General features: G+C 35.0%; 1 protein-coding gene across 5 annotated transcripts in view; it reads left to right on the top strand.

Annotated features, from left to right (window-relative positions):
* PTPRK (protein tyrosine phosphatase receptor type K) overlaps positions 1–24,660 on the top strand; it is a gene marked incomplete at both ends in the record, with an annotated part of 572,810 nt that overhangs the window by 507,309 nt on the left and 40,841 nt on the right. The gene's annotated exons all lie outside the window — the stretch shown is intronic.

The raw sequence follows: 24,660 nt of genomic DNA, 5'->3' as shown, positions 1-24,660 counted from the left end.
ATTGCAGTGATTGTGATTTGTAGTTTTTTGTACCTACTGTTTTAGCTTGTGCCTTTTCAATTTGATTTTGTGTTTTAATTTTAAGTGGTTAAATGTTGTCATAAATCATATATTTTCTTAAATTTACATTCCCCCTTTTCATTTTCCCTCAAAGTTTTACAAACTCTTAATCAGGGCAATGACAAGATCATATTTAGGTCTTAAAATATATCTACACTAAAACTACAGATTGATTGGGATGAATAGGATTGGATTCAGAAGCCCCAGTGAGGGAATCACTGCAGTGTAGAGCAGAAAAGATGTAATACCAACCTCTGCGTCCTCATCCTCGTCTGAGAAAGGAAATGCATCACACTTCAGAGGTGCTTGTGAAAGTTAATTGCAGTAATATATTAGAACTTGGCATTTATGAAACTCATAATGATCATTCATTCAACAGAGGAGGCCTTGGAAAAAAATTTAAAAAGGTTAGTTTGACTTTTAGGCACCCAATTTCCTGAAAGACTTGTTGAATTCTTTGAATGTGGGTACTGCCTTATTCATTCTATATAGTTGCATTTCATATGACATAAATATATTATTACACAATGCACATGAACTAATGGATGATCAGACAATAATATCCACTGGTTAGATGGTTAATTTCCCAGTGGGAAACATGCTCGTCACGTCTACTTTTAAAGGCATTGATATATGCATTAATCCAAGAAATAATGAGTAAGTAAACATACTTCAGTCATCATGTAGCAATAGGTATTTTCCTCTCTTGCCAGTGAAAGTGCCTGAACTTCTAGAATTAATACTTGATGTAAATTATGAGCTAAGTGAAAAGATCCATCAAGAATCTCAAAATTCTCTGAGCACTGTAAAATATGAATCTATAAAAAGGAGTAAATTGTCTTTTTCTTATTTATCACCGAAATTAGTTATAATTATTTGCTTAAGTTCTGCCCCTATCCCCTTATATCCTCTTATGCAGACTTCATGAGAGCAGGCATGGGTCAGACATAAACCTGCCTCTACAGGTAATACAGCAGGTGCCCAAGAATATTTATCAAAGGAATTGACAAGTACAAAGTGAAAGAATGAAGCCGGGTGTGGTGGCGCACGCTTGTAATCCCAGCGCTTGGGAGGCTGAGACAGGAGGATTACGCAGGTTCAAAGCCAGCCTCGGCTATTAATGAGGCTCTCAGCAACTTAGCAAGACCCTGTTTCCAAATAAAATATAAAATAGGTCTGGGAGTGTAGCCCAGAGGTAGAAAACCCCTGGGTTCCAACCCCTGTACCACCAAAAATAAATAAATAAATAAATAAATAAATAAATAAATGAAACCCTGGCTAGAGTGTTGAGTCAAGCACGACTGTAGTGTCATATTATGTTCTACTTATATCAGTGGCAAGAAAAATGACATCATTTCAATAACTTCCTCAACTACTGCTAAATTACTGTTCGAACCATTCTAAGCAAAAACGGACTATTACGTAAGACATACTATATAAAGTCAACACCATTTTTTTTATCAAAATCATGTACTCTTGTCAAGAATGTGTTGTATGTGAATAACTTCTTACTCCCTCATAGTAATAGTAATAATTGTATATTAAACCTCCACTCTGTGCCGAGGATTCTCAAGTATTTTAAATATATTTAATTATCTTTTTTTAAAAAAACCTAGAGATCAATAATTATTTACCTCATCTTAAAGATGAGAAAAATGGGTCTTAAGGAAACAGCAGTTCACGATCCAGTAATTTTTTCCTGACTCAAATTGCTGGTGCTCCAGGGAGTGATCCTTAGCTTTCAACCAAATGCAGCCCTTTAGCTACTGGGAAACAGCTACTCCACCTGAACTGTTATTTTACTTGATTTAAAGTAAAGACATTGGATGCATAAACAAAGAGGGTAAAACTAGAGGGGAATCCAGTTTCAATGCCTTCTACAAAGAGTATTTGGCATGGAGTGGAAAATGACGAGTTTCTGTTAGCAACAAATAGATAAATAAGCAAATAAATAAATAAATGACAAACAGTGGGACCTGAAGACAAGGAGACCCACCAACCCAGAGGGTCAAATAGAAAAGATGATAATTCTTCTCTTTTCCCATTCTTTACTTTGCCATGCCATTAATTAGACCTCTCATCCCTTGAGATTCTCTTGATTACTTAATGCATGAACCTTGAGAAATACTGTTTGAAACATATTAGATATTCTGTAGGTTTTATAAGACTGAAAAATGGCCACCTGAAGTTGTCAATTCCTGATTCTTAGAACCTGTAAATGTTGCCTTTTGAGGAAAAGAAGTCTTTGCTATTGTGATTAAGCATCTTGATAGGGGAAGGTTATCCTGGACTAGGAGGATGATCCTAAAGCCACCTTTTGGCAAGTGGGAGGCAGAGTAAGATTTGACACATAGAGGAAGACAAAGCTATGTCAGAATGTTCGGAGAGAGAAACTGGAGTATATGCCCTCACACTGGGGAGTACCTGCAGTCACTAGTACCTGGAGGAGGCAAAGATCTGATCCTCCCTTGGGGAACAGAGTTATATCCACACTTTGATTTTGGCCCAGTGGACCTGCCTGTAGACATCTGGTACTCAAAACTGTAATAAATGTGTTTTGTTTTCAGCCACTAAGTTTGCACTAATTTTTTTTTAGTGTTCATGAGAAACTAATATACACATAGGAAATTATTTTATGACCTTTTCTCTGAGGTATAGCTGTTCAGTCAGCATTATGTCTTATTGAGCTGGGATAAAAACAGAAATTACTAATCTACAAACCATTGATTTTCAACTTCATTTAAATGTGTTTACTTAGACTTTATAAGGTAGACAATTTAGCAAAAGATTTATAAGAATATGTTGTATTCTTGGAGGTTCAGTTGCAATAACTTTGATATACAAAAAGTTGGAGGAAATAATACATCTGAATCAGAGATTTTGAAAATTGGAATTCATACAGACTAATAAAGGAAAAGAAAACTTGGCCTCAGCGGGAGAAAGTAAGTATCTTATGCAAGTCTTCATTGTCAGCCAAGTTCATACATGCAGAATGCAAAACTATGTTTCACTGCTGGTTGGAGATTTAGGAATAACTTCAAAAAAATCTAATTTTTAAAAGACTGGCAAATTCAGCTTCATAAAATTTACTCCACATATGTCAAAGATATACTGATTATACTGGCAAATAAACTAGCACCATGTGTGATCTTACTTGAAAAAATAAATATTATGGTTCTCATATTCATTTGACTGGTACATGTTAACGAATTACAGAACTATACTATTGATGCTATATAGTCTACTGACAAATTCTGAATATTATCAGAGATTATTTAAAACATAGTTCTGACTTAAGCACTAAGAATATTAACATATTGACATCAATTTTTATGTTTGATCATGAGTTTACATTTACTATAAATGTAAACATATAACAGGCAACTATCTAACTGTTTTGTTTAAAATGTTCCTGGTAAACAGGAGATTTCATAAGATCATCAAGTGATTTCTTAAGATGATCTTTTGTCAACACCATAACAACATAATTTTATATTGAGAACATCATCTGTTACATGCAAGTAGTTGTGATCATGTGCTTAGAGGAGGCTTTCATTTACCAAAGTACATGGAGAAGTGACAGGGTAATATTTGTCCAGATGTTTACACACTTCTGACAAAGAATTATGTTACTGAATTCACATGGGTTGAAATGTTACATGCTTAAAAGATTGGGTCATTGTTATAACTTGAAATATTTCAGTAGTTTTGATCAGCAGGGGTAGCTTAAGTACCTATTTGGGAAAGAAAATAATAAAAGTGAACAGACACTGAAACCTGTGAATTATCTGACTGCCCTAGACATATTCTCTCAATTATAAATAAGAAATGAAGCAGTTTTGTTTTAAAATTTATACTAGATGAAAAGTATGTGTTTCTTTTTTTCCCCCATGTTTTTGAAAAGAATAATTCCCAAAAGTGTGTTAATGGGAAAGCATAAGGGCCACACTAGGGACAAACTCAGTGGTTGGGGAAGATTATACGAATGGTAGGAAGAGAAGGGCAGGAACACCCTAGAACTGAAGGGTAACAGAGAGGTGATACAAGGATACCATGGAAAGGTAATAGTTTTTTTCTTTTTCTTTTGAGTACCATACAGTCTAAACCTAGAAGAGGTTCTTTTACCAATCAGCATAATTTTTGGCCAAAATCATTTATTAAAATCAGACCTACTCATTTAGTGAGTAAACATAACCACTGTTGTAAGAATCATTGGACTTGGTTCACTCCACCTGTGACCTGTCTGTTCCCAAGAGAAATTACAGGTATTAACAATGCTCATTCATTATGCTGTCAGTAATGGACAGGGCCCGCTTTCATATGCCAGTTTGGATTGCACCCCTTTGACTCTAGGATGGTTTGCTTCTGATAAGAGAGTCACGTAGGATTTTGCCAGTTCATCTTACCAAAAGGAAGCACAGAGCACAGATGTGACATGACTCTGCCGGTGAGGGTAGTGAGCCTGTGCGAGGCATCTCTCCCCACTGCTGCTCTGGGTTTCTGTAGATGAAAGACTAGGACTGAAAGACATCTCACAGATCTAATATGACGCAGAAAGGAAATATGGAAGAAATGTGGTATTCCTTAGCTAAAGGAAATGATAGGAAAAGAAGATGAAAGAAGTGAATTAGAATAAAGAATAATTTTATATTTGTAAAACAAAAAATTATTACTTCTAGCAATTAGAAAATGATAATAAAAAAGCATTTTACTTAGCCATAAAAAACACAACTATATTGTTGGGAATCCAGCCCGACAGCTGGCGGGGCTTGGCGAGATGACGAGTACCAACGACTCAAACACAAACCCACGAGCCGGGAGTCAAGTCAAGCAAGATCTCATTTATTTCTCTCCAAACAATCCTATATATAGCACCAAGCCACGAGGGGAATTCCCATGAGAAATAGCCTAGCCTATCTGGGATAAAGATCACTAGCATGTAGTTTACAGCCAATCCCAGGCCAGTACATGAGCCATTCATGTGTGCAGAAAGCTCCTTTAAAGGTAGAAAGGGAAAAACCACTCAGTCTCCCCACCCATAATGAATGGGGAATCCATGCCTTCGTAGCTTCCTCCAGGCACCATCTTTAGCCCATTTTCTGCTGAATCACTTTACTTAAAGTTTTGCCTTAGGCTGTAGGCCGCTCAGGCCGAGGAAGGCTGCATCTCCTTAGGCACTGTATGGACACACCCCATCACTATATCATTTGTAGGAAAATGGCTAGAACTTAAGAATATTAGGCTTAGTGAGAACAGCCAGTCACAGAAGGTGAAAGACCATATGTTTTCAGTCATATGTGGAAGCTAGAGAAAAACTTGGTAGAGAAGACCTCCGAAAAATGAGGGGAGACTCTAGTGGAATGGGAGGAGGAAGCTTGAAAAAGGAAGGGAGGGAAAAAAGAAAGGAGAGATCTGATTATGTTAACTTCAAATAATCCTTTGTTAATATATTAAGTTACTCAGGTGTATGTTAAGACTATCTTTGGGGAGTTGGGAGAACAGGGTGGGAATTGGAGGAAAAGACACATTTCTTTATCACTCTGAACTGCACTATGATACATAATTATAATACATCAATAAAGGAAGGAAGGAAGGGAAGAAGGAAGGAAGGAAGGAAGGGAGGAAGGAAGGAAGGAAGTTTGTACCTATTCATTTGCAACTTCAATTTGCTTTTTGTTGAGACAGTTAGAAATTAGTTTTTAGTAACTGGGCTACCAGAGAGACTTCAGATAAAAGAAAAGAAACTGCAGTAGAGCCATAGAGGTGGTCTTGGGGAAGAGGGAGGGAAAGAAAATCAATGAAAGAATCATTTTCATTGACATTGTGTTCATATATGAGAATATTAATGTCAATCTCAATATCCTTGATGGTGAAGGGAGGGGGTGTGGGAGGGAGCTGGGAGAAAACCCATAAAGTGCTGTGTGCATGTACGTCACTATCACTGTAAACTACATTATGATGTAGTTAATGCACCCATAAAAGAATTTTAAAAATAAATTATTCTTTAGCTAAGCATTGTGGAAATTTATTGAATATTTTTATGGGTCTTCGCACCTCAAATTATAGTTGAGTTTTCAGATTTTAGCTTTTGCTTAAACTGTTTCTTTTCCTGTTTCTTTCCTTGCTCCATCCCCACTGCTGAATTTGCAACAGGTCAGAGAAATTATTGAATATTTTCAAGGCAGGAAAAAATGAAATAACTTAATAACTGAAGTGTTTAATCTTGGTTAGAGCATTTTGGTTTATGAAGTGATCCCAAGTAGCTAAGATAAGACGGGACCCAACACCTAATCTGCTATGTGTTAACTATATGCTAAATTGCGAAGACCATAATTTTCCTTCAACTCTCTTGACTATTTGTCCCTCTAAAAGTGAAGCACATTAGTGATGGGGGATTGAAAAATATATTCCCATAAATGTTGAGCTCAGTGAATTACATGAGAAGGAGCATGTCCACATTGAAGTTGCTGGAAGAAGAGGAGTTGTCTTCCACCAGAAGTGGGTCCTGCAAGGAATATTGAAAACTCAGAGCCAACTGTGAGCTGAGGATTCTGGAGGGCCCTGCCTCAGAGATTCTGTCAGGATACAAGCAGATTGGCCTTCTCTCCATATGTTAGGAATCCTTGACAGCATTAGGACGCTCTTGGAGTTAAGGAATTCAAAACAGTAAATAGAAGTATGTAAACAGATTCAGGGGGTTTGGAAGTAATTTAAAGAGAAAATACACTAAAAGTCAAAGAAAACAAAGTCACTTGCTTGAAGGCTGCTAAGAATTAGATATTAAGAAAAGTAAGGGACCAAAAGTGAGAGTGGCAAAATTGCAAACAAATGCCCATGAGGATGTGAAGTGAGAACTCTAATACACTGTTGGTGGAATTGAGTGCAATCACTTTGGAAAACAGTATGGAGGATCATCAGAAGAATGGCAACAAACTTACCATATGATCCAGCAATAGCACTTCTGGTAATCTACCCAAAGGAGTAGAAACCAAACTACCAAATTAATGCATGCATATCTATGTGCATAGGTGCACAGTTCACCATTGCCAAACTATGGAATCAGCCATGATGTCCATAAACAGATGAATGGATTACAAAATTATGGGATATATGCATAATGGAATTTCACTCAGCTATAAAAAAAAAACAAAATTACATCATTTACAAGGAAATGGATGAAACTGGAGACCATTATGCTAAGTGAAATTAGTCAGTCACACAAAATAATAAGAAATCGGATGTTCTCCCTAATATGCAGAAACTGGGGAGAAAATGGGTCATAGGAGAACTCTAGATGAAGTAGGAGAAACTATACATGAGCAAATAAGATGACCTAATTGAGGGGAGTAGGAGGGGAAAGGGGGAAATTCCCTAATATACAGGATGTACATTTACAAACACATCAAAGTCAATTACTAAGCCTAACATGAGAAGGAGGGAGAAGCGAATGGGATGGGAATTGTTAGGTAAGGGCTAATTGGATAATGTGTACATGTATGCCTCTACTATCTTGTACTCCATTAAGATGTACAACTACAATGCACCAGTGTAAAAAAAAAAAAACTTTTAATTAAAAACAATTGCAAAGGACAAGGCATGTTCATCCTCCCCTGTGAACTGGTCCTAGTAGAATCTGAAGCAGCCATGAAAGAGAAAAGGCAATTGCTTAGAATATGAAGAGCTGAAGGCGCCACTAAGAGGAACTTAATTTCTTCTAAGAACTGATTTATACCAACTGCTGTAGCTTTTGGAATAGTAGGCAAAAGGTTAATAGCCTATTTGCATTTATAATGTAAGACTCTATTTTCTAAACATTATACCAAAGTTTTAATGTTAATAACAGTGAGGGATATGGAGATCATTATATTTCCTGAATCCTGACTCTTTGCTAAAGAGCAAAAATGGTGGCATATGCCTTCAAAAAAGGCAAACATGGAAAATGTAACCCAGAGAACAGACTTGACATTATTTCCTTTAATCTCTAATATATGTATGGAAGAATATTATTTCCCCATTTTATAGCTGAAGAAACTGCAGTTCAAAGATATAACTTCTCAGTGTCTATATACCAGTGAAATCTGACTTCAGAAACCCTTGGTCTGTTTAAAACTGCACCCTGTTAGCCTGTGATTTAGAGCAAAAATAAGAAACGGAACCAACCAGGGTGTAAGCATTCCAGAAACCAGAGTGAGATTGAAAGGCTGGGAAAGACTTCATGGAAGAAATAGAAACTTCTCAAATCAAAAAGCTCCTATTTAGACAATGAAAAACCTTTGCCTATAAAAAGGCTTATCATCTTGAAAGGAACAAATATAATCCAGTAAAGTATGTGGGATATGTGTGTTTTTTGATATTTCAAGAATTAGAAACATTGAAATATGATTATTAGATTATTTGGGAAAATCAAAATCCATTAAAAATGTGGGGTTTTTTGTTATTCAAGGCTGAAAGACATTTTAGAATAAAAAAAAACATATTGAATTCCAAAACATTTATTAATAATTTAAACTTCAGACCATATTATCTTCGAACAGCTGTAACTCAAACAAAATCATTTTTTAATCTGGCTCCTCTGCCCAATATTAATGCAGCCTCTAATTGAGTAAACAAATACCTGTGAAAATTGAAGAGCAACCTCTATTAATATGATTTAAGCCATGTTGTGTGTTCTCCTGAGATATGCCAGATTAATGAATTATCTAAGCCTTGGTGGAAAATGACCTGCTCAAAATGAAAATAGAATTCATAACTAAAAGCAGCTCATCTTAACCCTTTAATTCATAAATAACAGCAGTGGAGATAGGTTAAGAGGTAGGTCATGTTTTTTGCTTTAGATCATGTCACATCTCTATAATTTATTGAAAGTTTTGCTTGATTTCTACTCGTTTATCTAGTATTTAAATATGTGTGGCATTTTCCCCCTCTTCCATTTATGCTTTGAATGGCGTGTTTGGATGACTGGCCCGGATCTGGCATTCCGAGTTTGTGCCAACAAAAATGTCAAGTGCATTTGCCTTTTAATTACATGCAGTGCCTAGATTTTAATATCTCACAATTTTCCCCAGGGAAGGGACTTTTTTGATCATGTAGTTTGTTTAAGGAAAAAAAAAATATCCCTGACATTATAGGAAAGCTTTTTTCTTTAAAATCTCCAGATATCCACATTTATCATTTTATAAACACTTTAAAGATTATATTTAGCTGGTCCATAGCCTGCTCTGCTGTAAACATTGTATGTGCATGCATGATTCAACATTATTTGTCATAACTTATTTATCTTATGTCTTAGTAGTTTCAGCTGAACCCACTTTACTCTTAATAGGCTATTGCTACTTAAGTTTCCCATGCATAATAATCAATAAATGGAACATGTAGCTGCTTATCACATAACTCTTCTCTCCCCTTCTTTTACCTATGGCATAAATGTGGACCACAGGCTCTCTGATCCCTGGGAGTACAGTATTACATTACTTGATTTCTATGTTTTGGGCTTTCCCAGATATAGAAGTGTAATTATTATTCGCTGATTTCCTTTATCGTTTGAGGTGAAGGAAAAAAATCGTATTTATTACATAAACAAGCTCCAGAATCTTTGAACTCCCCTTAACCGAGTATACAGACAAGGCACTTGTCGCATATTTACTATGGCTATGATAAATTCTTCCTTATCTAAGTACGAAGCTTCACCATCCCCCTCCACATCTTCTGACAAGTCTCCTGACCACATGGTCTCCAAAAGGCACTCTCTTGTCTTCCTGTTTTAACTCCTGGTGTAGGACTTCTCAGTAGTATCAAGTGATGCTTGCTTTCATGTGCCTCTTTTGTTTCACAACATGGAAATGTGAAGTGCACAGGGCAGAAATTCGCGGTGTCTTGTTTAGTGATGATTTTATGGTGTCTAAAGATGGACCAGGCACAAATCTCAGAAAACTATTTAATGAATGAAAGGATGGAGGGATTAAAAAATAAATTCCTTCAGGGAATTAAAATGAGACACGGACATTTTTCCTTTTTTAAATTTAATTTCATGTCTTCCTCCAAATACCTTCCCAGATTCTGTCCATTCATTTAAGTCTACTCTTAACTCCAGAAAGTATTTGATGTGAGTGACTGCCAGTTCATTTGTATCTCTATTTCTTCAACTCTTTTGTCTTTCTGGATGATTGTTGTTGAGATTCACACTTCTATCATATTCCCCTCCTTCCTCTCTTATTTAAAGCAATAGTAAAAACTGTTACAGTTAAAGATGTTACAGTAAAAAATGAATGTTACCTTTTGGGGGTGAGGGTTACCTTTTAGGGGAACAGTTCCCGGAGACCTTTGTTAGACCCCTGGAAACAATTCCCCTAAAAAAAAAAAAAAAAAAACCTGCAAGTTCTTGTCCTGAGCTAAGGATAAATATGCAGTAGCCCAGACTCTTGCTGAAGATTTAAAGGAGTTTATTTAAAAAATAGAAATACAGAAGACAGTCACAGCCCCATGACAATCAGAAGTGGAATGGTGGGGGGGGGGTTTGAACGAATTCACCGAAATACAAAACCCAGAATAGTTTTTTATAGACATAAGGCCTTCCATCTTGTTCTACATAACTCTCTGGCATAGGTAAAGTCCCCTTGATTTTTCCACCAAACCTTGGTGTAAGCCCAGGTTTCTCCTTTCTGGAAGGTCGATGCTTTCCTCCCATCCAAACTAGATGGGAATTATGTAAACCTCTCTTTAGAATGAGGAATTCCTAGCTCCCCTTCTCTGTCCACTTGTTAATTACCTTGAGCTAGATTAATTTATGTTACAATAGCTGCCTGCTTCTTGGCAGAAACCAAGTCCTTTCACATGTCTGCCCCTCTCCCAATTTTGATATATTTATTAATAATCAGAGCTTTCTCAAATCTTCCTAGGCTATTCCCAATACTGGTACAAAAATTACTGGTAGCTAGCTAATCAAATTTCCCAAGTAAAAGTGACAGATAAGAGGTCAGGAAGCAGAGGCTATAGTTTTAATTGTGCCAAAAAATTATACTATGATCATTAGAAAGGCATCTTACCTCCTCTGAACTTGTTGTTATTGTTATTGTTATCTGAAGGTCAGCTTGGATTTTTATTTATATTGAATGATTTTAAGAAATAGCTTAGATATTGACAAATCAGATATGATCAAATTCCCCTGTGCAGAGCCCTGTTTGTACCTCTTTTATTGTGTTACCATATCTGTGAATAAGTATAATCACTTGAGTACTTACCATACCATCACTTCTAGATTATACACCTTCTGAAAGAAAAGCACTTATTTATTTCTGGTTTCTTAACCTAGTACTGTGTTTTGTTCTCATTATTGAACTTCTATGTGCTAAGTGATGAACAATAACAAATTAATATATTTTTTAGACATTATACTTATGGTCATATAATGCTGCCTAACTGAAATCATAATATCTATGGTTCAAAAATCTAGATGTTGAAAAGGACTTTTATTTGAAATTAATTATATAGAGATATAAAATAATAAAATATAGATTTTTTATAACACTTAGGCTTTACTAAGTGAAATAAAGGGTATTTTTCTAAACAGTATTTTAACACAATCAATCTTTACAATCAACCTAGAAGGTAGATTGGCTTTTTTTCCTTTTTACCTGTGAGAAAACTGAGGAACTCTTGGTCACCTAGCTAGCAAATGACAAAGCCAAACTTTAACCAAACCAAGATTATTAGTTTGGTTTTAGTAAATAAGTGAATGCCACCTGATTAGAGTGTTTCCTATTAGTGCACTTTCCAGATATGTTGGAGTTGTTTATCAGTTGGTGCTAAATAGACTACTATTTTCCTTAAACAGTGGTTATAGACTTCATGAATTAGTTCAGTTAACAAATCAATGTATTTGTTTCAAAATGTTAAAAGTTTCAATTGTATATTGTAGTTGGCATGTGATTTAATATGTAGGTAATGTAACAGTGTGAGATGGAGCCACAAGTTCTTGTTCTTAGCTAATTTTAGGAATAAGTAGCCAGAACTGTTTTGCTGTAAACTTAAGCAATTTTTTTTTATTACAAGGTAGAAAGAAGGGACATAAATTATAAAGCACTACATCAGAGAGTGACATAGTAGAGTGCATTGAAAATAGGGCACTGAAGTTTTTGAACACTGAACAGTTTTTATAAAAATTATTAGCCGGGCGTGGTGGCACACACTTGTAATCCCCACGCTTGGGAGGCGGAGACAGGAGGATCGCACAGTTTAGAAGCCAGTTTATAGTTTAGCTAAGGGTCTAGCTTAAGAGACCCTGTTTCCAAATTTTAAAAGTATAAAAATAGGTCTGGGAGTGTAGCCTGGAGGTAGAAGGGTTTCCAGGAATCCCAGTACCACCAAAAAATAAAATAAAATAAAATAAAATAATTATCTCCCATCTTTGCTTAACCAATAGTCTTCCTGACCAGACTAGGTATAGATCCACCTATTAACTCCAGGGCAAGCCTTTTGAGATGATTATGAGGATTCACCTATCTTACACCCTGCCTCACCAAAAGCTTTTTTCCTGCCTCCAGTGCAAGCCCAAGACTTTGTTAAGACCAAAATGTTATTTGATTATCACAGTCAGGGGTGACATGATATCTGCCTTCTTTAAGAAAGGCCTGTAGCATCCTCCATCATCCTTGGGGAATTTTAGCCTGTCTGCTAGAAGTTACTTATTATGTAAACTTGTCTTTAATATATGAAGGCCCTGGGATACAACTCTTTGTGTTCTTGCTAATCACTTTTGGTGCACAGAACTCTGCAGGCTAACAGCTGCCTCCTCCTCCCTGCCTCAGTGTCCGCACTACACCAAAACTATTTTCCAATACATTTTGAAATTAGTACCAAAGCCATTTCCCAATTCTAGCACATTCCCTATCAGGTAACACACCTTGACAAATTATGAGCATTTTCACGTGTTATTCATTTATTAAACAGGTATATACTAAGCTTTCACAATGTGTTGATTGCTGAGGAATCATTACACATTAAAAATATTAATCATGTCTGTGCCTATCACTTAGTGGTAGAGCACTTGCCTAAAATACCAAGGCCTTCGCTCAATACCCAACACCACAAAAAATAAAGAATAAAAATACTAATAAGATTATATCTTTGCACTCAATTAGCTCCCTGTCTATGGATGTGTAGATGTACTGAAAGCTACTTGTAACACAATTTTAGTTGTGGGTTATAGAAAAATAAATAACAAGTATTTATAGGTGAGAGTGAAGTTTTGGATAAGGTTTTGGGAAAAATAAAAAACATAAAATCTGATGATTTGACTTTCATTTCTTGAAACCTGGCTGATTAGATTTTCAGAGGACCTCTGTAGAACAATTCTGTCCTGGATGGGATACATCTTTAGATCATTGCTGCGCTCAACGGCAGCTAAAAAGGATCTCTAAGGATCCATTATTCTGCAAGGAAAAAACAACAAAAAAAGTATAATTGAAGTAAAAAATGGTAAACAATAGACAGAGGTAGTCTAAGTCCTGTGGTATCTCAGGACTACTAGTATAAAATGCAAATCCTGTTTTAGATGAAAGCATGATCCACTTAGCCCTTCAGAATTCCCACAGACTAAAATAAAGCAATTAACTCACAAGCAAAGGTCACCAAGCATTCTTGAAAGTGCCTCACTGTGAGACTGAGCAGAAACAACCGATCTAAATCCTGAAAGGGCTGCAAGTATTAGGCCTGCCAAGTACAAAATATAAAAGAGTTACATAAAAAAAACTTAAAGAAAAAATACACATCATAAAGATTAGCGAGATGTTTTCAAGAGTAACCAAACAAAAAGCTATTTACCAAGAACTAAATGGAACTTGTAGAAAGGAGAAACACAATTGTCCGAGTGTAAAAAATAACTGTTAGAATGAACCGAATAGCAGATTTGACAAAATGAAGACAGAAATTACTACCTATTCTTTAAATATAAAGAAGCTACTTAGAGTAAAATATGAAGAAGAGTTCAGATGCTCAAAAGAGAACTAGTCAATGGAAATGTGCCTTTCACATATAATAACATTTTATAGAGCTGTAGTAATTAAAACCATATAATATCAGCATAGAATAGATATGTTGCCCCTTACAGAATCCAGAAAATGACCCATGAAGTTATGTGACTTTCATATAAGACAGAAGTGATTCTGTAGGCCTCATCATTTCAAACATTGTACACATATAACTGGACACTTATGCAGGGAGAAGGGAGGATTTGAAGTAATTCCCACTGTACATCATACTCAGGATAATTCTCTATTGATCCAGGGTTAAATGTGAAGTGCACTCTTTTAAAACTCTTAGAACACATTGTTATGAATTTGAGTTGGAAAATAACTTATTAAACGATCAGTGCTCACCATTAAAAAGATTGATTTATTTGATTTCATTAAAATTAAAACTACTATTCACTGACATGACATATATAAAGTGAGGAGAAGAGCCAGTGATAGAGCTGCTGTGTCTTCAAAGATGAAAGAACACAGAAAGAAAGCAACTTGAACATACGACCCCAAAATATGGTACTCTGGTGTCTTGAAAATTTTAAGCTGAAAAAAAAATTTTTTTGAGAAAATGACAGAAACATGAAGATATCTTTGACTTTTCCTCAACCTTTCCCCCTGAAGTAAGCAATAAAACTCAGAAAGGATTTGGTGATCTTCCTCAGAAGATCATAAGACCTTTGTATGAGAGGTGTCCTCTATACCTGATGGAAATCTGGGTGTCGTGGCACACACACTTGTAATCCCAGTGAGAGGCTGAGACTGGAGGCTCGAGGACAGCCTCAGCAAGTAATAAGACTCTCACCGACCTAATGAGAACCTATCTCAAAATAAAAATAACAGCGCTGAAGGTGTAACCCAGAGGTAGAATGCTCTTAGGTTCAAATTACTCTTACCACAGATATAGATAGATCATAGAATAGATAGATAGATAGATAGATAGATAGATAGATAGATAGAAAGGAGCAGCTGTATCTTCAAAGATGAAAGAACACAGAAAGAAAGTAACCTGAACACTAGGTTTTGCTAAGTGTTCCCCTCCCTGCTGGGGTCCAGCCTCAGCCAGTCCAGGGGTCTTGAAGGAGATGTAGGGTCGGCAAAATTGAAGAATGACAGACACCATGCTTAGTAGCAGGGGAAAGGCATCTCTGCCTATGCCCTAGAATATACTTTATTTATACATGAATCTGACCAAATTATAATTTTGTTTTTTGTTTCATTTTTTCAAAACCACATTACACGTGGATTGTTTTTCATTAAGGTTTTCATTAACCTGAATTCTAAGTTGCAGGCACACCTAGAAGCCACCTGTTTTTCCTGTTTTTTTTTTGTTGTTGTTGTTGTTGTTGTTTGTTTTTTATTAACTTGTAATGAATTGACTGACCTAAAAAACATATCACTACTCTACATCACACATAATAAACTTTAACTAAACTTATCCTCTATCTTAACTACTAAATATTAAACTTACTATATCTACTTCTAAAATTAACTGCTAATTTTATCTGCTATTTTGGCCACTAGATATTCTATTAACTTATTTTGACCCAACCACCAAACCCCCACTGAACTTATTCTATTTCTCTAACATACAATGCCTACACCTAATATTCTATAATACCTATTAAGTTGTTTACCAAAAGAACTCTTTTGTGCTTTAGTGAGTAGGCACCAAGGAGGTCTCTGCCTGCCCAACCCTCTGTAGGAATGGCAGAGTCCTGACATCAAGCCATTTTCCAAATTAACTCTGTGCTTTCCATTTATCATACACTCCTGTATAGGGAAGCGGAGGATTGGTTGGAGGCGGAAAACTGATTAGTGCTAACCTCCTGAGGGGGATACCACTATCGACCCCCTAACTTATAAGCAACATATGGAGGGCCTTAAACAGGAAGAGTTAACCTTGTCCTTTAATGGCTAAAACCTTGAGTTAGGTGTTGTAAGCAGAGGAGCAAAGAGCTCTTTTCTATGTAGCTTCTTGAAAATTCTCCAACAGTCATATTCTTTTTAGTAGTATTATTCCCAACACAAATCTTAGGGCATTTTCCAGTCATATTCACATCAATTTTCAGATTATTACTAAACAGCAATTTTCATTCAAAGCAATTTTCAAATTTCATTAATATTATCATTATTATAACTAAAATCAAGAGGGATAATGGCTTCTTTTGGAAGTTTTGCTAGTCCTCCAGCCCTGCAGAATTCTCTCTTCCCAGCTGAGACCCTGTCATACAGCAGGAATGGCGCCACCTCCGCCACCTTCCTATTACGAAACCCATATTCTTTTCCCCACTGTTTTACTTTATGACTGTCCAGCATTCATCAAACTTGATACAAAGAATACTTAGGTTTAAATGTGGCTTTCAAACTTCATTTCCTTTTGAAGGCTTCCATATCTCATAAAACATATTAAATACATGTCTATTCTTTTCTCATTAATATATCTTTTTGTTATTAGGATTCTTGCTTTGAATTTAAGAAGTTAAAAGGAAAAACTTTTTTTTCCTCCTTTGTAACATACAAATGAAGGTATTTATGATACAAGTAACTGACAAAGAGTTAGTATTGACATATAAAATATAAAAGAGATTTAAAAAACAATATGGAAAATAGGTTAGTTATACACTAAGCACTTCAGAGAAGAAACATAAATATTCCAAGTATCTCAAAAATTAATTCAGTAGTAGTCAAATAAATATTAGCTATAATTTTCTGTCATCAAATTGACAATAATCGAGATGTTTGATAATATAATGTGGTATAGTGTAATTTAAATCACGTTCATATACACTGTGGGGTACATAAATTGGTAACAATTTAGCATTATTTTGTAAAGTTGAATACTGAATACATACAATTTTTGTTTCAGTCAAAAAGGACTAGATGTATGTGCCACAACTTATCAAAACCTGAAATAGTGTAAGGAGGATTTGATTATTTGGGGGTAGTTGGGGGGTTCTAAATAATCAAGGTGTATGATTCCCCAAAGGAATCATCCATATATGAAGTTGAAAAGGTTGTTTGGAACCTGGCACTGGAAGACTTTATGCATCATAACTTTTTTATCTTTTTCTCTTAAATTTGAAGCAATGTGGTTATTTAATTACATTTGCTGTTTAGAAAATTTATCTTGGAAGCAAAATATAGGCTAAATTCGAGGAGGCCAATATGGATATCAGGAGAGTTAGTGAAAATAATTGAATCTTAAAGGTAGTAGAAGTTGAAACAGAGAATCCATAACAGATTGCAGGATAACTTAGATTTGAGGATAACTTAGCAGATAGACACAACTGTGTTGAAGAAGATAGCACACTGAGGGTCTCTTTTGCCCTGAGGAATGCACTTAACTACATGGGAAACTTAAAGAAAAATTCCTATGTACAATAAAATATTTGCCCTTAAGTTAGTATGAAGCAATATATCATACATATTTTTACATTTAAAAACACTCCTGATGTGTGATACTTTGTTTTTTTAAAATTATTTCCATGACTTATTCAGAATTTTATGTACAATTCTGAGCCATAATTTTAAAATCAAAACAAATATAGAGAATGTAAAAATAAAAGGAGATAACTTCAGTATGTAGTTAATTTTAAATATTTGTTATTCTGTACTTTTGTTCAATAGTTGTTTAAAGTCTTCATACTTCTCCTAAAGTCTTCTGTACTTCTCCACATCAGAAATTTTCAAGAGAATGCATTAAAGAAGAATAAATTATTTTCTGCTCCTCTTAAAATGAAATGAATGGCATATAGCTGTTTTTCTTGTTTCGCCAATAAAAATCTCAGATTGACCCTTTCGTTTATAGTCAGCATTCCCAAAGTAGGCAAGTTTCATAAGATCATGTGAGGTGATGAAGTGAAAAAACTTCAAAGGATGGTTGAGTTAAATAATAAATACTTGAAGATGCCTATAAGGCTTAGGCGTCCACTGTGGCAGACTATTTAATTAATAACATGTACTTTACAAAACCTATCATTATTTATTTATATGATAGACTGCTAAGATTTTTTAAAAGCTGCTTTTCAATAATGTCAGTTTCTCTGTTCATAAGCTTTCACTTTAATATGATAGACCCAAAGGCATACCTCTAGGTCATATCTACCAGTCGGATTGACTAAGCCTTTCCATTTATAAAAACTTGCACATAATTATGTCACTTGATATTTCTAAAAGATATGTAATATAGCCATTTTTATTTTATATTTGAAAATTATAAAAATTAACTCTTAGAGATGCTAACTCATTCATTGTCACACAACAGATAATCCTGAAATGGCACAGAATTGCTTCCTGAGTATGACGTTCAGTAGGAAATATTTTAGGTCCTTCTCACTCCTTACCTACCTATCCAGTTATTTATATACAGATTTTTAAATGATCCAACAGTCTTATAAGCCACATCTGTTCTATATCAAACTTACATAATTACATGACTCACTTTCTTGATGTTCCATTATTTTCTGAGACAACCTAGTTCATGCTGATATTACAGGGCTTTAATTGCTGTCTTTCTATAATAAATCATAATCATATATATATATATATATATATATATATATATATATATATATTCTTTTCTTCTTGATCACCTTAGCTCTTTATATTTTATTCCAAACAACTTCTTCAGATCTAAAGTCTAGCTAATAATTTATCTCTTCAAATAAAAGAAGGATCTAAGAATCAAAACAGGGTCTTGCTGATACCAAATCCCTTGTGCTGTCCACAATCCTGAAATTTATTTATACTCTGTATTCTGTGGTAGAGACATGTGCTGGAAATGTCTTGTAAAGGAATAGCTGGCATAGAGGCTTGATATGCCCAGAAACAACCTTAAGAATATATGTATGAGCCAGGTGTGGTGGTTCATGCTTGTGATCACAGTACTTGGGAGGCTAATACAGGAGGATCACAGTTCATGGACAGCCTCAGCTTACTTAGTGAGGCCCTCTACGACTTAGTTAGACCTTGTTTTGAAATAAAGAACAAAAAAAATTATGCTAAGTGAGAGCAGTCAGTCACAAAAAGTAAGAAATCGGATGCTCTCCCTAATATGTGGAAGCTAGGGTGAAAATGGGTCTAGACGAAGAAAGAGAAACTATAGATGAGCAAATAAGGATGCCTAACTGAGGAGAATGGAAGGGGGAAGAGGGAAATACTCTAAGGTACATGATGCAGTTCACAAACATACCAATCACTAAACTAAACATGGGAAGGAGGAAAGGGTGAGGGAATGGGGGGAATTGGGGAAGAGCTAAATGAGTGATGTGTGCATGTATGCCCCTACCATCTTTTACCCCGTTAAGATGTATGACTACAATGCACCAATTAAAAAAATTTTAATAATAGGGTTGGAGGTAAAATGTTCCTGGGTTCCATCCCCAGTACCATAAAAAAAAAAAGAATATATGCATGGAGTTCACCTTAGGTTAACATGCAAAACAGTAAGATCACATATATCCATGTGTGTTTTAGGAAAGCCACTGGCTTTTTATGTTGGTACCATCAACAGTAGGTGGGAATAGTGTCATTCTTTCACTTATTCAACTAATATTTCTGTACCATTGCTCCTTTCGAAGCCCTAGTAAAAATACAGTGGAAAACAAAATGAACATGGTTCCTGCTTTCATGAACTTTATCGTAGCAGCATGAAGCAATTTGTGGGGTCTAATCAGTAGAGAAATATACTATTTTATTGAAGTATAAGAAATGCTATGTGGGTGTTTTGCTCTGCTTTGCTTTGTTTTGCTTGCAGAACTGGGGACTGAACCCAGGAACCTTCCCCACTGAGCAGTATTCCCAGCCCTTTTTACTTTTTATTTGGAGATAGAGTTTTTCTAGGTTGCCAAAGCTGACCTTGAATTTGCACTCCTTTTATTTTTTATTTATTTTTATTTTATTTTATTTTATTTTTGTGGTACCGAGGATGCAACCCAGGGGCATTATACCTCTGAGCTATACCCTCAGCCCTAGTTTTTAGTCTTTTTTATTTTTGAAACAGTGTCTCACTGAGTTGTGAAGTGCACTCCTCTTAAGTCAGTCTCTGGAATTACTGGAATAATGAGGTATATACCGTACCCTTCGAGGGGCTATGTGGGTTTTTATATGGAATAGGTAAATAGTGCAATCCGGAAGAAAATAGGCAGCTGCTGTGTGATCTGGGAATAGATGATGTTGGCCTCAATTATAGTAGTAACAATGGGGATTGAAAAAAGTAGAAACAAGATATTTAGGAAGTGAGAGTACTCTGTAAATAATTGATTGAGAAGTAGTAAAGTGACCGTGTTTGTCCAGATAATTCTAATTTTTGCCTGACATAATTATAAACTATCCTCTTTCACTTTCTAAATCATCTGAAATCAAATGACAAATTATATGTTAATCTTAAAGATAAGAGGAGGAAGGGGGAGTTAAAAATGATGTTCAGTTTTCTGGCTTGAACAGCCTTGTGAATAGTTGTATTATTTACTGAAAAGGGAGGAACTAGAAGAATTGATAAAAAAAATAAGGTTTATGAATTCAGGTTTGGGCATGGTATCTATGGTACCTGTCATACAATAAAGGGAATACATAGTAATGAGGTGACTATATATGTCAGGAGTTGTTGTTTAAAGATGTACTGATTTGAGAGTGATGAGTTTAGATGGTAACTGAAGTGATGAAATGGGTAAGATAACCAAGCCAGAAAGTATGAAAAAAGAAAATCAAGAGTCCTAGGTCACCGGGTTAATGGAGGCACCCACTTTAAATGAATGGGCAAACATGGAGGGATTCACAATAATGAGTTGGAAAGAAGAGACCAAAGTCATAAGAAAATTTGGAGATGCTCAGATAAAAGCCCCAGAAAGAGTGTTACAAGAAGAGGGGAGTAAACATTAATGGCAGCGCTGGTAAGAGGTCTTTAAAAAAGTGCACATTGAATTCCATAACTAGTAAGTCTTTGTTGGTGGTGGTTTGGAGGATGTATGCCCATAAGGAATTATTGAGGCATGAAATGTGAATAGATTTCTAGACTGTCAACTAAGAAAGAAAGCATTAGTGAAATACCAGGAAGAGTTGCAGAATTTGAGTGGTGATGTTTTTGAAGATGCTTCATGATCACCTAATACAATAAGGCTTTCATCTCTAACATCCAAGAACAAGGATGCCAGTTATAAAGGTACTTTAGTTATTTTTGCTTCCCCAGATTTCAGGTCATAAATTTGCTAAATAAAAATGAAGTTCTTAGTTTTTTCATTGTACAAAGAATTATGCCACTCTTGACTTCAGAACACTGGGGATTCTCTGAGAATTCTTTGGCAGATGAAAATGGTGGAGATTTATGGTAAAGGAAAACATTTTTTTTAAAGGTGCTTCACATCTTCTTTGTGTATATGCATCAATTATAAACAGGGCTCAGAGGTGTCTCTACTATAATCGCTTTTTACTCTCTTTGAAGAAAGTAAAAAATATTCACTTAGGCGTCACTGCAAGTATTTCTACTAATGAGCCTTCTCAGCTTGAATGAATTTAAATAAGGTATTTATGTTCCTCGGTTGTAGTAGGCCAAGAACTTAGAAAAAATGTGTGATCAAAGTATCCAAATTAATAAATTTATACAGACATATTTTATAAAAGAAATTCTGCTGTGGTAGTGATGATAATAAATGTCATAACTAAAGATTTTGAGGAGGATTTCCAATCAAGGGAAAGCAACCACTAAATCACATGTACTTGGAGAATTTGATTAGCCCTGTATACTAGAGTTTAAAATTACATTGAAGATTGATGAACAACTCTTTTCACGAGAATTGTAATCACAAAAGAAAAAGCCCCTAACCCATCTCAAATTAGCAAACTCTACCGTTTTTCTTTAACTATTTAATATATATAAATTAAAAATGTCTCATCTTTAAGAAAGATTATCACTTTAATAACATGGATTTACATCATTGATTGAGAAAGTCTTACTGCTTGCAGGCAGAACACACCTGCAAGTGTATCAGTTTCTCTGTTCAAAGATTTACTAAGAGTTTTTAAAATTTTTTATTCTCTGAATTTGAAATTCTTGATCCATCGATTTTCTGTCACTTTTGTAATTTAATTGCTAAACTGAGGTGATAGTAAAGATGATGTTCATATTTTCTGATAATATTTTATGTTTGTGACTATATATTTTATATTATATTTGCACCTGTATACATTATTCTGGGAATGGGTTTATTCATTAGCAAACTTATATTATTAAACTTCTAAAAAAATCTTTATTCTCTGAATTTGAAATTGTTCACCCATTCACTTTCATGTAACTTTTGTTAATTGCTAAACTCAGATGATATTAAAAGATGCTACTCATATTTCATGATGTTACTGTATTTTTGCACTAGTATACACTACATTTATATTATATTTACATTTTCTTTATCTCTGTCTGATGAGGCCTAGCAGTTCTAAAAATTCTTACAAATATATTTTACATGTAGCATAATATCTTTAGAAAAGTATCCCATGATAGCAAGTGTTTATTGAATTAAATATTATATTCAAACATATTGACCTCATCACACAAGAAATGACATTCCAAAGAATTGTCAGAAACATTTTATTCTATAAGTCAGGTGTGTCAGAAAGTTAGAAAAGGGATTATTATTATTACCCTTTGAAAGACAAGTGTCACAGAGACCCTGATGAGAATAGGCTTTAATTATTGAATAATGAGGATTTGTTTCATGGAGTAAAGTTTTTCTAGGGAATTCTACATCAAACATTCCATTTTTATTCATATGTGAAAAAGAATCTGTCAAACAAATCTAAGTGGAGAATTGTAATCAATACCTATGTTTTAGATTTTGTAGCCAACTCTACCTGGTAGATTTTATAGTCTTTCCACCTTTGCTCACTTGGTATTTGTATGTGTGCTCATGTGCTGAGTGTATTTCTAAAGTTAACTCTGGGGAAAAAAAAGAAATCTACAACATATTTGTTATATGTTTTGATGAGATGAGAACCATAAAATAGCTTGAAATATAAGCATTGAGTGACCTCTGTGCATCATGATGAAGTTAGAAACTCCCCACAGCCTGCATGTCTTGAAAGTACCAAGTAATTTGACTTACAAAAAAAAAAAACCGTTATCATTTTTGTTTTTATTTTTTATTTGATTTTAATTTAATTTTTAATTTTTTTGATTAAGAAAAATAATTACTAGCCAGGTGTGGTAGCACATACATGCCTATAACCTCAGTACTTGGGAGCCTGAGACAGAGGGATCCCAGGTTTGAGGCCAACATCAATAACTTAGGCCCTTAGCAACTTAGTGAGACCCTATTTCAAAATAGAAAATAAATTAGGATAGAGGTACAACTCTAATACTCTGGACATATAACACTCCTGGGTTCAATCCTTAGTATATTATACACACACACACACACACACACACACACAGAGGCAGACATACTCAGAATAATGGTTGCTAATTTCTGGTCCATGGGGAAGTTTTATTCTATCCTGTACAACTGAAATAAAACAGATTAAGAGAGTTATAATGAATTGTTTTACAGAGTTAACAGTGTTTTGACACTATGATGTGCTATGATAGCTGCTTAAGGACAGTTTCCCAAAGGTGCCTTGTCCCCAGAGTTCTTGGACTTTTGTCACAGAGATTTGTGGCAGTAGAGGCTGTGGTTGTGGAAACTGAGAGGTGCTGTTAGAAGACAGAAGATGTATTAGATTATGTCTCTGTCCTGGAGCAATTTGTAATCTATCCTTAATTCTCTCCGCCTTGGGGGTTTTGTATTTGTAAAATGTAGATGATAATTCTTTCTCTGCCAGTTTCCAAGGTGAATGAGATAAAAGGAAAATGTCTTCAGGTAGTTACTAGGGCTTATATATTGATTAAAGTTTCTAATTTTAATTATATATGTATTTGAATGGTGAAGGTGGTTTTAAGAAAGAAGTGAAAGTACACAAAGAATTTTTAAAAATCTTCTCCACGTTCTATTTCTGAAGTGTTCTATCTTGATTTCATTTGATAAAAGAATATCAGATGTTTCTGGGTGTGTCTGTTTTTCTTGAATGTTTCTTCTGCCAAATCAAATATTCATCTCAAATCTTATACAGTGAGTTATAAACTCTTGACTCTAGAAATTGAATGGGGTATGGATGTATTATGTATTTTGTGTTACTGGAGATTCAACACAGAAGTATTCTACCTCAGAGCCACAATGCAGCCCTGTTTTTTATTTTTTTTTTGTGTTGTTGTTGTTGTTTGTTTGGTTTGGTGGTTAGTTATGTATGTATGTATGCATGTATGTATGTATGTATTGGAAATAGGGTCTTGCTAAGTTGCTGAGGGCCTCTCTAAGTTGCTGAGGCTGGCCTCTAACCTGAGATCCTCCAGTCTCTACCTCTAATTACGGAGATCACAGGTATATACCACCATGTTGGATGTCCTTGACACAATTTACACAGCACTCTGTGCTAAGTAAAAAGATGATTGCTGAATGAACTGATGAACCCTTGCATCTCGTCCCATTTCTTCCCAGTGTGCTATTATCTTGTGTTCTGACTTTTGAGGACATTAGGAGAAAAAGAGTTCACCATT

The sequence above is a fragment of the Muscardinus avellanarius genome (genome assembly GCF_963383645.1).
Source record: "Muscardinus avellanarius genome assembly, chromosome: 8".
Classification (NCBI taxonomy): Eukaryota; Metazoa; Chordata; class Mammalia; order Rodentia; family Gliridae; genus Muscardinus; species Muscardinus avellanarius.
This window is presented reverse-complemented; position numbering and strand designations above follow the sequence as displayed.